The sequence below is a fragment of the Castor canadensis genome, chromosome 10 (genome assembly GCF_047511655.1).
Source record: "Castor canadensis chromosome 10, mCasCan1.hap1v2, whole genome shotgun sequence".
Lineage (NCBI taxonomy): Eukaryota > Metazoa > Chordata > Mammalia > Rodentia > Castoridae > Castor > Castor canadensis.
The window spans coordinates 27,830,839-27,845,212 of NC_133395.1; the positions used below are offsets into that span (position 1 = coordinate 27,830,839).

The window sequence follows — 14,374 nt, forward strand, 5'->3', positions numbered from 1 at the left end:
AATACAGAGAACTAAACATATTTACTTCTTGTGGGTTATTGGTTAGTATCTTCATCATTTAAATATAAAAAAAAAATGAATTCTAAAGTAGTGTTAGGAGGATAAGGTTTGGAGTAAGACCAGGAAAATTCAAATCCTGACTTTCCACTTAATGTCTAGGTAATTTGAAGCAAGACAATATAAAAAAATTACCTAACTTTTAGTTTCTTGATGAATAGAACTAATGGGAGGTAAGAGAATATGCCTATATTTCATGTTATAAGAATTAAGTGCAACAATGTAGTGTATTGAGCAGAACAGTGCTTCAACTATAAAATAAGGGTTCAAGGTAATGGAACCATTATTTGACCTTATGTTAGCTTTGTGAAGGGAAAAATTATGGCCTCTGACCAAAAAATAAATAATATGGGAGAGTTTAGAACCCTTGTCATAATCACCCAAATAACACTGTGAATTTAATGATTGTTTAGATAGAATCTCACCATTTTCCCCCATGCCATCATACTCCATTTCTTTCTCTCTGTCTCTATCGTTTGTTCTCCTTCCCTATATCACTTCTTCTTCACTATTCTTACAAAATTTCTCCTTCATTCTTCTCTTTCATGGAAAATATGTTTTTTTACAACATTCAATAACAATTCTAATACTCTTCAAACAACTGATGAGATGTTGATGGCTCCTCAATAATTTTGCCTTTTTCTTTAATTAGTTAAATAACATTAATATCGGAACCTCTACAAGCTCCGTGAGGTACGTCTGATCTCCTTATTTGTTCCAAGTACCATGGAAGGATACCACTGAAAAAAACCTTAAAATAGATCCTGAGATGTGAGTGGACATGACTAGGGTCAAATAATTAGAAAAATAGGTATCAACATGGTACCCCACTAATAATCAGGAAAGGTATTATGATTTTGTGGTACAAAACCACAGAATTGTGGTACAAACTAGCACTCACTCCTTGTTGCACATTGATCATAGATGCTGAATAAGAAAGTAATCAAGGAATCCCTGCAACTAACCCCCCAAAATGAAGGACACTAAAATTTTGAGGCCTTTTGAGGGTCTTTTCCTACTAACCAACTGCTTTACAAAGACAGGATGTGTTTTATAATCTGAGAACTAGTAAAAAAATTTTATTTTTTGCCTAGAAGCAAGGGGGTGGTGGGGAGAGTGAGGGAGTGGGGAACAGGGGGAAGAAATGGCCCAAACAATGTATGCACATATAAATAAATGAATAAAAAAATTAAATTAAATCAAATTTTAAAAAAAGAAAATTTTAATGATCTTCCTTCCCTCTTCTACTCTGAGTCTCTTCCTCTCCCTAGTATCTTTCTTAAAACTCCCTTTACATCTTTGTTTCTTAAGGTATAAATCAGAGGATTGAGCACGGGTTGATTATAGTATAAAAAAGAGCAACAAACTTTCCCTTGCTCTCAGAATAACTGCCTTTGGGCTGGAAGTTAGTCTATATGGCTGAGCCAAATAAAAAGAGAAACCACAAAAAGATGGTCCCCACAAGTCCCCAAAGTCTTTTTGCACCCTGCCATTGACTTGGACTTCAGAGCTGCCTTAGGAATGAATGCATAGGAGCCCAGAATTAGTGCTACAGGAAAAATCAAGAATACAACTTGGGTCATGGACAACTTAGCTTTTGATTCTCCTATGTCCTCACAAGCCATCCTCAGAAATATGGGCATTTCACAGAAAAAGTTATTCAATTAATGGCCACAGAGAGTTATGGCCATCCAAAAGCCTGTCTGAATCAGATAGTTCATGAAACCTCCTATCCAGGAAGCAATAGCCAGTGGCAGACAGAGAACAGGGTATATAATTGCTGTTTAGTGTAGTGGACAACATACAATAGCATGGAGATCAAAGGCCATCATGATCAAGAGAACACTCTCAGCAGAGGCCAGGGCAAGGAAAACGAAGAGCTGGACCACACACCCTCCATAGGTTATCAAGTCCACTGAGGATGACCAGAATCTGGGGGCACAATGCTAGTGGTGTAGCAGAGGTCCAGGAAAGAGAGATGGCACAGGAAGAAATACATGGGTGTCTGTAGTCGAGGATCCAATTGAGAGAGAATGATGACGGTGATGCTGCCAGAGAGAGTTAGGGAATAGAAAATTGAAATGAAGACAGACAGTATGAGTTTCAAGTTAGGCCAATCTGAGAAGTCCACCAAAATGAAACTGTCTTTTAACCTGGTATTGAATCTTCCCATAGCCTTTCACCTGCACAAATAGCATGAGACAATTCAATACCTCCTATGAAGAATGTGAATTAAAACATTATTTCACAACAATCCCTAAATACTCCAAAATCACATTTCTTATTTCCTGTTTTGCTATTCACTTCAGTTCTATTTCATCTTCTATTTTTACTCTTCTATTCTTTAATCTGGTATCATGGAATCAGGATAATATTGTTTGAGCCATAATCTGTTGGCTGTGTTCAGGACTTTAGCAAAGCCCTTCAATGCTGTGAATCTGATGTTTCAATGTCTGAAAGTGGAGATGAAGTATTTTCTATGAAGTATTATTGATATTAGGGCCTACTCCAGTAAATGCAAAAAATGCTTTAAAAATCTAAAGTATAAAATGGAGCATTTTTCTTTTCTATTATTCTCTTTTACTCCTGTTATTGGTAGAACTGGTAGAAAATGGAGCATTTTTCTCTTCTATTATTCTCTTTTACTCCTGTTATTGGTAGAACTGGTAGAAAATGGAGCATTTTTCTTTTCTATTATTCTCTTTTACTCCTGTTATTGGTAGAACTGGTAGAGTGTTTAAAATAGCTTAACATTCAGAACTAACCAGACTGAAATAACATTTTTTTTCCCCAGTGCTCTCTTTGTTAAGATGGCTGAACTGGAATGTCATTGTTAATGAAGCCATGCTGATCAATGATTCCATGAAGACTTTAGATTCTATCTTTTATGCTCTTGTGGAAAAGAAGGAGAAATTATAACACAACAAATGTTAAATCATTTGAAGATTAACTAAACCATCAAAGATGTTTTTTGAATGGTTAATGTTGTATAATGCCACAGCTTAAAGTCCATAAAAGTCCCAACTGATCTACTTAACCACTGAACAAGTGCAGCACCTGTTGTGAAGTATTTACTTCTCTGAGTCTCCATTTACTTAATGCAAAACAGAAAATAACTTATTTCACAGGATTTTAACTTGGATTGAATGATAGAGCATATTCTATAAGCTAACAAGAATATACTAAATGCACTTTTAAAAATTACTATATTTATAAGTATTATTTTACTTTTGATTAGCTGTATAAATTATACATTTTAATGGAATTCAGTGAAATATTTCAAATCGTGCGAACAGTTGGCACTAATAAAATCACTTCTCAAACTCTAGTGATTTCTTTTTAACTAGAGATCACTTTAAGTTAGCATTTTTAACTTCCACAGATGAGAGAGAATATGCAACTCTTGTCTTTATGTATCTTATAACTCTTGTTTTCTTTATCACAAATCATTACCATGTAACTGGGCTTCATTTGTTCAAGTTCCTGGAAAAAGAAAGGCTCTCAAAAATATTATTGAATGAATTAATGAATTCATTCCCCACCCTGGCACTATGCCTGCTGCACATAAATCTCCCAGAAATAATTTTTCCTGTTCAACATGAAAGAAATAACACACTTGTTATTTTCTCAATTAATGGCCTGAGGTTTTTAAATACTCTGGTTCTATGTTTTTGTCAATAATGTTTTTAGTGACATATAGATATGTTTAATGTGTATGTACGTGAACCAGTAATTAGAAACATAAATAACATCATAGATCATTGAACAGAAATCTAAAAGGATTTCAATATGATAGAAAAATTGAACCTTAAAACAATAACTGGCAATCATACTAGATAAGATACTAAGATAATATTGCACCATGGAAAATGAGCCTAACTTCAAAACCTCAGTTGGATCAGTGGAGAATGAAGACAACTTAACAGAAACATATTGAAAACTAGAAGACAAAGAAAACCTGAGAGTGTAGCAACCAACAACTCAGTACAAGTGAACAGTGCACTGTGACTACTGAATTTTAATTAATACAAGGTCAGACTACATAAAAATCTTAATTCAAGACCTTGGCCTCTCAAGTTAACAGATGACCTAAGGGTCATTTTTTCAGTATTTTTTTATGAACTGATCCTCCACTCTCTTCCAGTAATCTCAAAACAAGTGTTTATTTAGTGATGCCTCTGCCTCCATTCAGCATCTCTAGTCTTTTGCTCATTTATTTCAATCAGTTCCTACTCCCAGTGTTATGTGTTTTTAATTCTCATCCTCATTTCAATAATTTTCCTGATATCCTTAAACTTGCTATCACAGAAGAAATCTGAAGAATGAAATACTTTTTTGTCCTTACTATTAAAATTAGGTTAATAAAGTCTACAGAAAAGATTAATTCAACTTATACTAGTAAAAATTGTGTCTCGCTAATGTATCTTTAACATCTATACTGGCTCTTTCCCTAATGAAATTATACATGCTAAAGACACTCCAATATTTAAAAAAAATCTTTTTCCCTAAGTCCAGTTTAAACTGTTGCCCTATCTCTATCTTCCTTATCAGAAATTAGTTGGTTGAAAAACTTACCTATGCTTGATGTTTCTATAATTCTCCTATGACTCACTTTTCAACTAAATGCTATATGATTTTGTACTTGATAGATTTTTTTATGAAGATATAGTAGACATTTTCAATTCTCTTTTGTATCATACATACCATTTTATAGGTGCTTTTCTACTCAGAATCTCTTCCCTTCCCTACCTAGATTTCTTCTTCCTTTTCTGGCCATGCTTCAAACTCTTTGGTATGCTGTTGTTTCTCTGTGCATCACTTACATGTTTGGGTTCCTCCTTGGGGTTCACTGCAAACCCACTTCCCATACCATTTTATACTCTTCCTGGGAAATGGCAACTATTCCATGAACTTGAATCACAGAGTCACTGTGTTAGTAACATGCAAAGGTATGTCTTCACTCCCAATCTTTTGGCATAACTTCAGACTTTTTAGAGTCCATCTGTATTAACTATATCTTTATTTTGTGTGTTACTGCTGTTTTGGCATTTGTGGGCTTGGATGAGTGTGGAGGAACTGTTGCTCTCAGATATAACAATTTCTAGAGATATAAAAGAATTTTTCTGAAAGCATAAATTTCATGTGCAGATGAATCAGTCCAGATCTATATTATTCAGGCTCTACCAGTTTCTCACACACTTGGCCACTGTCAACTTGCTATAATCATCACAAAACTAGGTACCAGACAACTAAAGACAGTCTGCATCATGATAAGATAATGATATTATTAAACTGATAAATTCTAAATTGTATAGACCACCTTACCTGCCTCTTCCTATGGAAACCACCATGTAATTTTCAAGTATTGATTTAATTGAAATCATCTCCTGATCTGTTGGCTTTGCCATACCTTTAATGAAAACAAAACCTACCTATAAAACACCATTTTATAGCTGATTATTTCCACATGGAATCCCCTTGGCCGTACAAATTCAGTGTATATAATACTAAACTCATTCTCTCCACACCCATACACAAAAGTACCTCTCCTCCCACACCACAGAAACACAAGTTACCTATTACAAAAAATTATCCTCAGCCTCTACATCCCAATTTTTTTCAAGCATACCTTACATGTCACTTCATCTAAGACAGAAGTTTTCAACTAGGGGAGATTTAACCCTTCAGGGAACATTTGTCAAATTCTACAGTAATTTTCAATACTATACCTTTTACAATATGCATAGTATCCCATCCTTTACACACAAACAAGATTGATTAGGCCCCAAAATGATAATATTGCTCAGGTTGAGAAAGAGTCATCTAGAAGATACTCTTTGACTATTCTCACCTTAGCTAAAATCCCTTTCTGTACAATCCTATGGGACACTGTTTCTTCTCAAATGCAATTTACCACCTTTGAAATTAATTTAAGATTTTTAAGTCTCACATTCTATGACACCAGACCTTGCAGAAAACAGAACTGTGTCTGTCTTGTTCATGTTTATAGTTTCAGTACACAGAACAGGGACTGACACAGAAAAGCACTCAATAATTAAGTTCCTATTGCCTGCAGCAGTGACCTGCACCAGTTCTTTAAAGATTCCTAGAAAGACGGCAAGATATGGTACATCTTCAGTCTTGTCTAGACAATGTGAGGTTATCCTGCTTCCTTGGGTTCTGGTCCTTTTTTCTAGAATTTGGTGTGCTCAAAGAGAGTCTCTCTACTATATACCAAAAAGTCAATGTTTTCTCTACCTGTGCTTGATCATCTTTGACTATCTTCTCCCTGGGAACTTAACATCTGCCTGCCATCTTGTTTACCACCTTCTTTTAAGTTATATCCTGCTTCCTAACCCCTGCCTCAGTTCCCTGCTAAGAATGGGGTCATCGCCAAAGTCATAAAATCCAAGTCCAACTGAAGTGTCACATTAATCCTCTCTGAGATTGATATTACTTACTCCTTGTGTTCAACACAGCTCATCTCGCTCTCCTCACACTGGAAATGTATCTTCTATTCTGGGTCTAGTTGTAGCTATGTTGCTTTCCCAAACACTCCACAGCCCTTCTTCACTGTTCCCTGAGCATATTTTTGGGATCTGTTTATGCCCACATACGATAATCATTTCAAGGAAAATTCATTTTGCAAATTCTCTGGAAGCCCTTTCCATCTTTGAAGAACAGGTGGAAAATATTCCTCCCATGAACTAAATACTGAGCTTCTAGTAAATCCTACACGTTATTCCTCCACCTACATTCATAATCTAGTACAGCTTGATCCTGGTAAAACTGTCTCAGTGATTGGGCAACATTGGGCCTTAATATGGAAAGTCCCAGTGAACACAAGTGAGAGAATGGAGAAAACCTCATTGGAAAACAGAGTAAATGGCAATCTCTTTCCAAATGGCACTCCTTCAAATATGGAGAAAAACTGTCATTATATACAAGTTTTTCTGTAGTAGCTTCAAAATGATTATTTCTTTTTCATATTTTCTTTATTATTGTACTAATAGAAAAAATGTTATTAAGCAGATATAACTGGTTCCAGATGACTAATATTTGAATTCCAGGCATTTCTAGGAAGATTATCCCTCTCCAGCTTTGCATAGAGCCATTCATGGTAGTGTATGCTTGCAATCCCAGTAATCAAGGGGCTGAACCAGGAAGATGGCAAATTCAAAGCCATCCTGGCTACATAGGAAGTTCCAGGTGATAGAATAATAATAAATAAATATACACAAGCACAGTACAACACAGTCTGCATGGGTCAGGTAGAATTCTGAGTAATTTCTAAATTCATGACAGTGTACTTGGATTCAAACCCATATAAAAAGCAACGAATTAAAGCTAAATAAAACCAATAAAACATCTGGAAACTTCCTGCATTAGAAAAAGGGGCTTTAAATTACATTTTAGGTGATAAAATGAAATACTTAAAGGTAAGCTTTATAGGTTTCTTTCATGATTAAATATCTAGCTTATGGAAAAGCTGGCAAGCTTGACTGTTCCTCTGAAAAGGCCAAAACTAGGACCAACAGCTGAATTATTCAAGAAGCAATAAGGTGGTTTGATATAAAGAAAAGATTTTTTTAATAAGCAGTCTAAAAATATGCTTCCTGAGAAGGAGTTGAGATATCAGTTACGTGAAAGCTTCTTGGTCATTTAGTGCTAAAAAGTGAAACTTTCAGGATACTGTAAAAATGTTTCAGTGTTGATTATAAGATTAGGTTAAATGGTTTCAAGCTCATACCAATAGTATTAATCCATATTTTTCTAGTCTTAATTTATCTTTTGAAAATGTAATTTCTATTACCCTTGTCCTAATCAAAGGATGTTAACATTTTCATATTTGAAGCTGTTGAATTTCTACAATAGAAAGATCATTGTCTGTGTCTCTCTGTGTTTCTTTCTAAGTGGGAGCATTTGTATGATTACTCACAAACTGCAAATAATAAAGGTCTTTAGATTGGAAATCATGTTTCAAATTTTTCCAGCAGCATAGAGTCCTATATCCTTGATGCCATTCCCATACTTTAATGATATCACTTGCCTTATGGAGCCACATTCAAGCCAGAAAGCTCAAATCACCAATCTCAGGAAAAAAGGTTTGATGAACTCTTTCCTAATCATCTTCATTGGCAGATTCACTCATAAATCTGAATCTAATTCTCTTCCTCTTATAATGCATGAATTTGAATGTTTTGTTATTAGTTATTGGAACACTAAACTATCAAACTATACGAGACACCAAAGACCCATTTCCAATCACAGCTTCCTCCTTAGTTCACTCATTCATTCTTTACCTGACCCACCCCTCTCACACCAGAATCACCCAATATTCCATGCTATCCCATACTTTTTGCTATAACCTTCAAGGATCTTTTATTACATACTTAGTAGTAACCCACCAGCATGTTGTAGCATAAGACTATAAAACCATAATAGGGTCTAGTCACCTTGTTAACTTTCAGAGACTGATTTCACAAATTATTTAATTCGACTCTTCCACTAGAACATTGCTTCCCACTATTATCTCTCTAGCAGCTATTCTTCCAAGAATTCCTCTTAAGTGTATCTTTAACATCTCTGACAATGTCTCTATTCTTCTTTTCTGGTTCTGCTTTGCATATTATTGCTTTGGCATAATAGAATCTGAGTTTTGGTGGAGAGTGCAAAATCATACTAAGCTAACCTTCATACTTCTTGAGGAAACCAAATGTTAAATAAATGTTAGTGCAGACAGAGAGTGAGAGATACAAGTAAGAATATGAAGATTCATGCTGGGTATACATTGGGGAGTGGGGTATGGTGGAGAGAGATTCTATTAGTGACAAAATATCACTTCTACATTCACAGCAGGTAGCAAACACAATGAAACCCAGTAATAACTGCCTAATGGGATACTTCTGGTTTTCTTTATGTTACCTGTGAGGGTAGAAAGGAACCCTCTTACACTGTTGGTGGGAATGTAGACTAGTACAACCACTCTGGAAAAAACTTTGGAGGCTACTTAAAAAGCTGGACATCGATCTACCATTTGATCCAGCAATTCCACTCTTGGGGATATACCCAAAAGACTGTTACTCCAGAGGCACCTGCACATCCATGTTTATTGCGGCACTATTCACAATAGCCAAGTTATGGAAACAGCCAAGATGCCCCAGCACTGACGAATGGATTAAGAAAATGTGGTATCTATACACAATGAAATTTTATGCAGCCATGAAGAAGAACGAAATGTTATCATTCGCTGGTAAATGGATGGAATTGGAGAACATCATTCTGAGTGAGGTTAGCCTGGCTCAAAAAGCCAAAAATCGTATGTTCTCCCTCATATGTGGACATTAGATCAAGGGCAAACACAACAATGGGACTGGACTTTGAGCACATGATAAAAGCGAGAGCACACAAGGGAGGGGTGAGGATAGGTAAGACACCTAAAAAACTAGCTAGCATTTGTTGCCCTTAACGCAGAGAAACTAAAGCAAATACCTTAAAGCAACTGAGGCCAATAGGAAAAGGGGAACAGGTACTAGAGAAAAGGTTAGATCAAAAAGAATTAACGTAGAAGGTAACACCCACGCACAGGAAATCAATGTGAGTCAACTCCCTGTATAGCTATCCTTATCTCAACCAGCAAAAACCCTTGTTCCTTCCTATTATTGCTTATACTCTCTCTTCAACAAAATTAGAAATAAGGGCAAAATAGTTTCTGCTGGGTATTGAGGGGGGGATAGGGAGGGGGCGGAGTGGGTGGTAAGGGAGGAGGTGGGGGCAGGGGGGAGAAATGAACCAAGCCTTGTATGCACATATGAATAATAAAAGAAAAATGAAAAAAAAAAAAAAAAAGAAATGCCCAACTAGTCAGTACTCACAAAGAGGTACAGAAAAGAATAGCCAAAGAGAACTATAGCACTTACCTCCTTCAATTCTCCTTACATCAAAGGTGACACGTGATAAGATTGAGAAGGCTGACATCTAGCAATGACTGGGAACAAAAAAAAAAAAAAAAAAACACAACTTGTCCTGACTGCATCTATGGAGGAGACGTGTTAAATTATAGTTCTGGTCCAGAAGTTATGATAACATATGATTTCCTCCATCAGCAGGTGAGCCTGCAGACACCCCGAACACAGGAGGATGGAGCATCGTCCTCACACTGCTCTTTACTCATTCTCTCTCACCAACTAAAACCATTAAGGAGCTGGGGTACCATCAAACCTTCTTATGACCCTAATACTGAGAACACCAATTCTGTATGCAGAGTCTTACCAATGCCTCTTTAACAGCAGTGAAGTTAGAGTTTAACAGGTTTAGGCTTAGAGACCTCGAAGCCCCCATATGGCAATTATATCTGATGGGGTCACCAAGATCTTTCTTGCAGTACTCAGTTCTCTCTATTTCCCATATGCAGCCCAAACCAAAGTGATCTCTCCAGTTTCTCAAAGCATGTCTTTTTCTGTGGCTTATACAACTCTACAACCTGGAATTTTTCTCACTTCCTCCACTTTGATCTCAGCCCTACCAGCAAAATTCCACATCTCACTTGAAGCCTATTTGGTTCACTACACACCTGAAAACTTTTCCTTCTCTGAACATCTCATGCAATAGTATGTTACTCATTTTTTGCATCATTGACCCAACTAAATATTTCCATGATAAAAAGTTCAATGTTTTAATGATCATATACAAATTCATATGTAGATCATTTTTGCAATAGTGGAACTACTCTATGGAACATGGGGAAAGAAAAAAAGGAAAAGAGAATAATAGAGCATCTGTAATATAGTAAAGCGTGACATCTGTGAAAGTAGAGAATCTGAGAATGTGTATAGAAAGCTGGTGAAAATGGGATAGGAAAGGTAAAAGGTAAGGAAGAGTAATGGAAGCGATTGAACAAACCAAAGTAAAGCACATCCACAGCGGGAATACATTGAGACAACTCTGAATACCAACTTAAATACTAATAACAAAAAATAGGGCTGTAAAATAGGTACAGTGTGTGTGTTTGGAGTACAAAGGGGGAGGGGAAGGATGAAGGAAGGAGATTAAAGTCAGGGTATATGATGGATGGATTTCATATGCCTACATGAAATAAAACAAAGAAACTTCTTGCAATAGACTTAAGTGGGGCAGGGAAAAGGTGAGGGGAACAGGTGATGGGGGCAATGAAACTAATATATAATATAAGCCTAATCACAATTGTCATGACAAATTCCCTCCTGTATAATGAATATATCATAACAGAGAAAAAAATTGTTTCTCTCCAAAAACAGAAAAAAATCAATGCTTCAAATTTTTTCTCACTCAATATGTAATGTATTAATTCTACTTATTTCTTTTATTTTTTGGGGAGAGGGGCAGTAATCACGTTTGAACTTAACGCTTGCAACTTGTTATACAGGAGCAACGCACCCAGCCTTTTTTGCTTTATTTAGTGTTTGAGTGAGGTCTTACATATTTGCCTGGGCTGGCCTGGACCATGGTCCCCTTGTTTACTCCTCCGACAAACTGGTATGACACGCATACAGCTTTATTAGTTGAGATCGGATCTCACTTTTTGTCCAGGCTGGCCTCAAACTGTGATCTCCCCATTCTCCACCTCCCCAGTAGCTGGGATTATAGGCATGTATCTTTTTTTTTTTTTTTTTTTTTTGCAGGTCACTTGAACACTTTATTCACTGGGGGTTGGGCGCTGGCGGGGCGCGCAGTGGGGGCGGCGCTAACTGAAGAGGTGGAAGGCGCTGCGCTGGTGCCATTGGACTTCCTGGATGTGGCCCGCGGACTGCACCTGGGGCTGCGGGCCCGAAGGAAGTCACTGCTGTCCTTGTAGTCGCCCTTCACCAGGAACTGGAGCCTGAGGTAGATGAGTAACTGGTAGCTGACCCACCTGTGGGCCTAGGGCGAAGGGGGATGGGAGAGAGAGGGGGGAGAGAGAGAGAGAGGGAGAGGGAGAGGGAGAGGGAGAGGAAGAGGGAGGAGAGGGAGGGAGGGAGAGGGGGAAAGGAGGGGGAGCAAGGCGAGAGACAGGGAGAGAGGGGAGAGAGGAGAGAGAGTCATTTCTTTTAACCTATTTTCAGCCACAATAAATTTTAAAATAACATGCATTTTCAATTCTTTTAAAAGTTATTGATTGAGAAATGAACAGTGTGCTATACAGAGTAGGAAAGAGTCAAACTGCAAAATTATCTGTATTCACTGGGGGAATTATAATACAATATAGAAGAAATAGCACTACATTTATTATCTTCATGATCTTGAAAACATTTCTTGACATGCTTGATCATGCAAGATGATTCTAACGTGGCCTTTCCTGTACCACTGTTTGTGAATCACTGACACTGTTTGTGTGGTGTGTGGTAGACATTCATTCAATGGTATGAATGACTCTCTAATACAAGTATTTATACAGTGCCTTCTCTTTGCCTGAAAAATATGCAGAAAACATGATCTCTGGCTTCAAAGAAATCTATTTCAACAAGAAACAAACATCCCTTGAAATAATTGCAATAAGGTGGTAATGGCACCACTCAATGGTCTCTCTTCATTCAGGTAGCATGAAATACTAAGAAAATCATCTAAAACATGATTACTTTGCACACAATGCAAATTTTGCAAAATGTTATGGACAGCTACGAAGGAGAGTGTTACTTTCCAAGAAGATAGGAAAAGCCTTTGATTAGTCGATTCATGAAAGAAAAATAACAGCTAACACTATGCACTGTGTACTATGTGTGAGACGGTGGTCTAAGAGTTCCGTTCATACTAACCCTTTAATCTTTGCAGTGACATAGCATGTTAGTAATAATTTGTGTTAGTCATTTTTCTTTGACTGTAACAAAATACCTAAAACAATTAACTTATAGAGAGGAAATATTTATGTTGGCTCACAGTTTTGTAGGCTTCAGTTCATACTCCAGTGGACCCAATGATTTGGTGCCTGTGGCAAGGTGGTGAGTAAGCGTGCAGAGTAGCAAAGCCATTCATCTAACTGTTAGGATGAAAGACATAAAGGAGAGACTGTGCTCCCACAATCCCCTGCAAGAACACCCTGAAAGGTGGAGAATCTAAAAGATCTGGAAATAACAGACACGAAGTCCTCAAATAAAATCAGTGGGCTATAAGCAATAACTTCTCTTCTCATTGGAAAGGGGATGGTGTTTCTCCACTTCTTCATGTGGGAAAGACTTGAAAATCTAGGTCAACACATCAGATTTAGAAGCAAATTTGAACCCCTTAAGTGACCCTGAACTTTTCTTTCATTTTATTTATATTTGTTCCTTTTTTATGTAAACTTTTATTAGTATATATTTGTTATAAGGGAGGGATTAATAATAACAATTTCCATTAGGCCAGTATTGTGCATTAGTTGTATCACCCCCATCATCTCTCCCCTAAACCCCATCCCTACCACACTTAAAGCAATTGCAAGAGGTTTTGTTATTCTATTTCATATAGGTATATGAAGTACATCAACCATACACTGTTACCTTAATTTCCTTCCTTCACCCTTTGCTGTTCCACTAGTTCCCCTTCACACACACTACCTACTTTATAGTAATGTCTTTAGTTATTAATATTTAAGCTAATGTTGAAAGGGATTTCTCAACATACTTCAACTGTGAATCTGCTTTACTTTTGTCTGCTCAGTCCCTTCCATTACTCTCCCTTACCCGTTTATCTCCCACCCCACTATTTTTCAAGAGCTTTCAATATGCATCCTTATATCCTCTGCCTTCACAGATTTGTGTTTTAGGATATTACTGATGCTCTATCACTCTCTTTTCCTTTCCCTCTTTCCCAAGTTCCATAGTGTAGCTCCACTATTATAAGCATGTTCTATTTATAAGTTTGTACATGGTCATGCTCGTTTTTGTGTATATGTTTATCTTTTGAATCTATCTTCCACATATGAGAAAAAATATGCAGCCTCTGTCTTTCTGAGTCTGGCTTATTTTATGTAACATGATGTCCTTCAATTGCATCCATTAACCTTCAAACCACATGGTGTCATTATTCCTTATGGCAGTATAAAGCTTCATTGTGTATATATACCACAATTTCTTGACTATTCATTAGTTGTAGGGTATCTGGGTTGTTTGCATATCTTGGTTATTATGAATAGTACTGTGATGAACATCAGTGTACAGGTGTCTCTGTTGTATCCTAACTGAATGTTCCTTTGGGTAGATGCCCAGGTGAAGTATCAATGGATCATATGGCAGTTTTATCATTAGCTTTTTGAGGAATCCATAGAAATTGTGCTAATTTGCATTCCCACCAGCAGTGTATAAGAGTTCCTGTTTCACTGCATCCT

General features: G+C 36.9%; 1 pseudogene; it reads right to left on the bottom strand.

Moving 5' to 3' along the window:
* Positions 1-1,301: 1,301 nt before the first annotated feature.
* LOC109677585 (olfactory receptor 2Y1B-like) lies at positions 1,302-2,230 on the bottom strand (annotated as a pseudogene).
* Between the last annotated feature and the right edge of the window lie 12,144 nt (positions 2,231-14,374).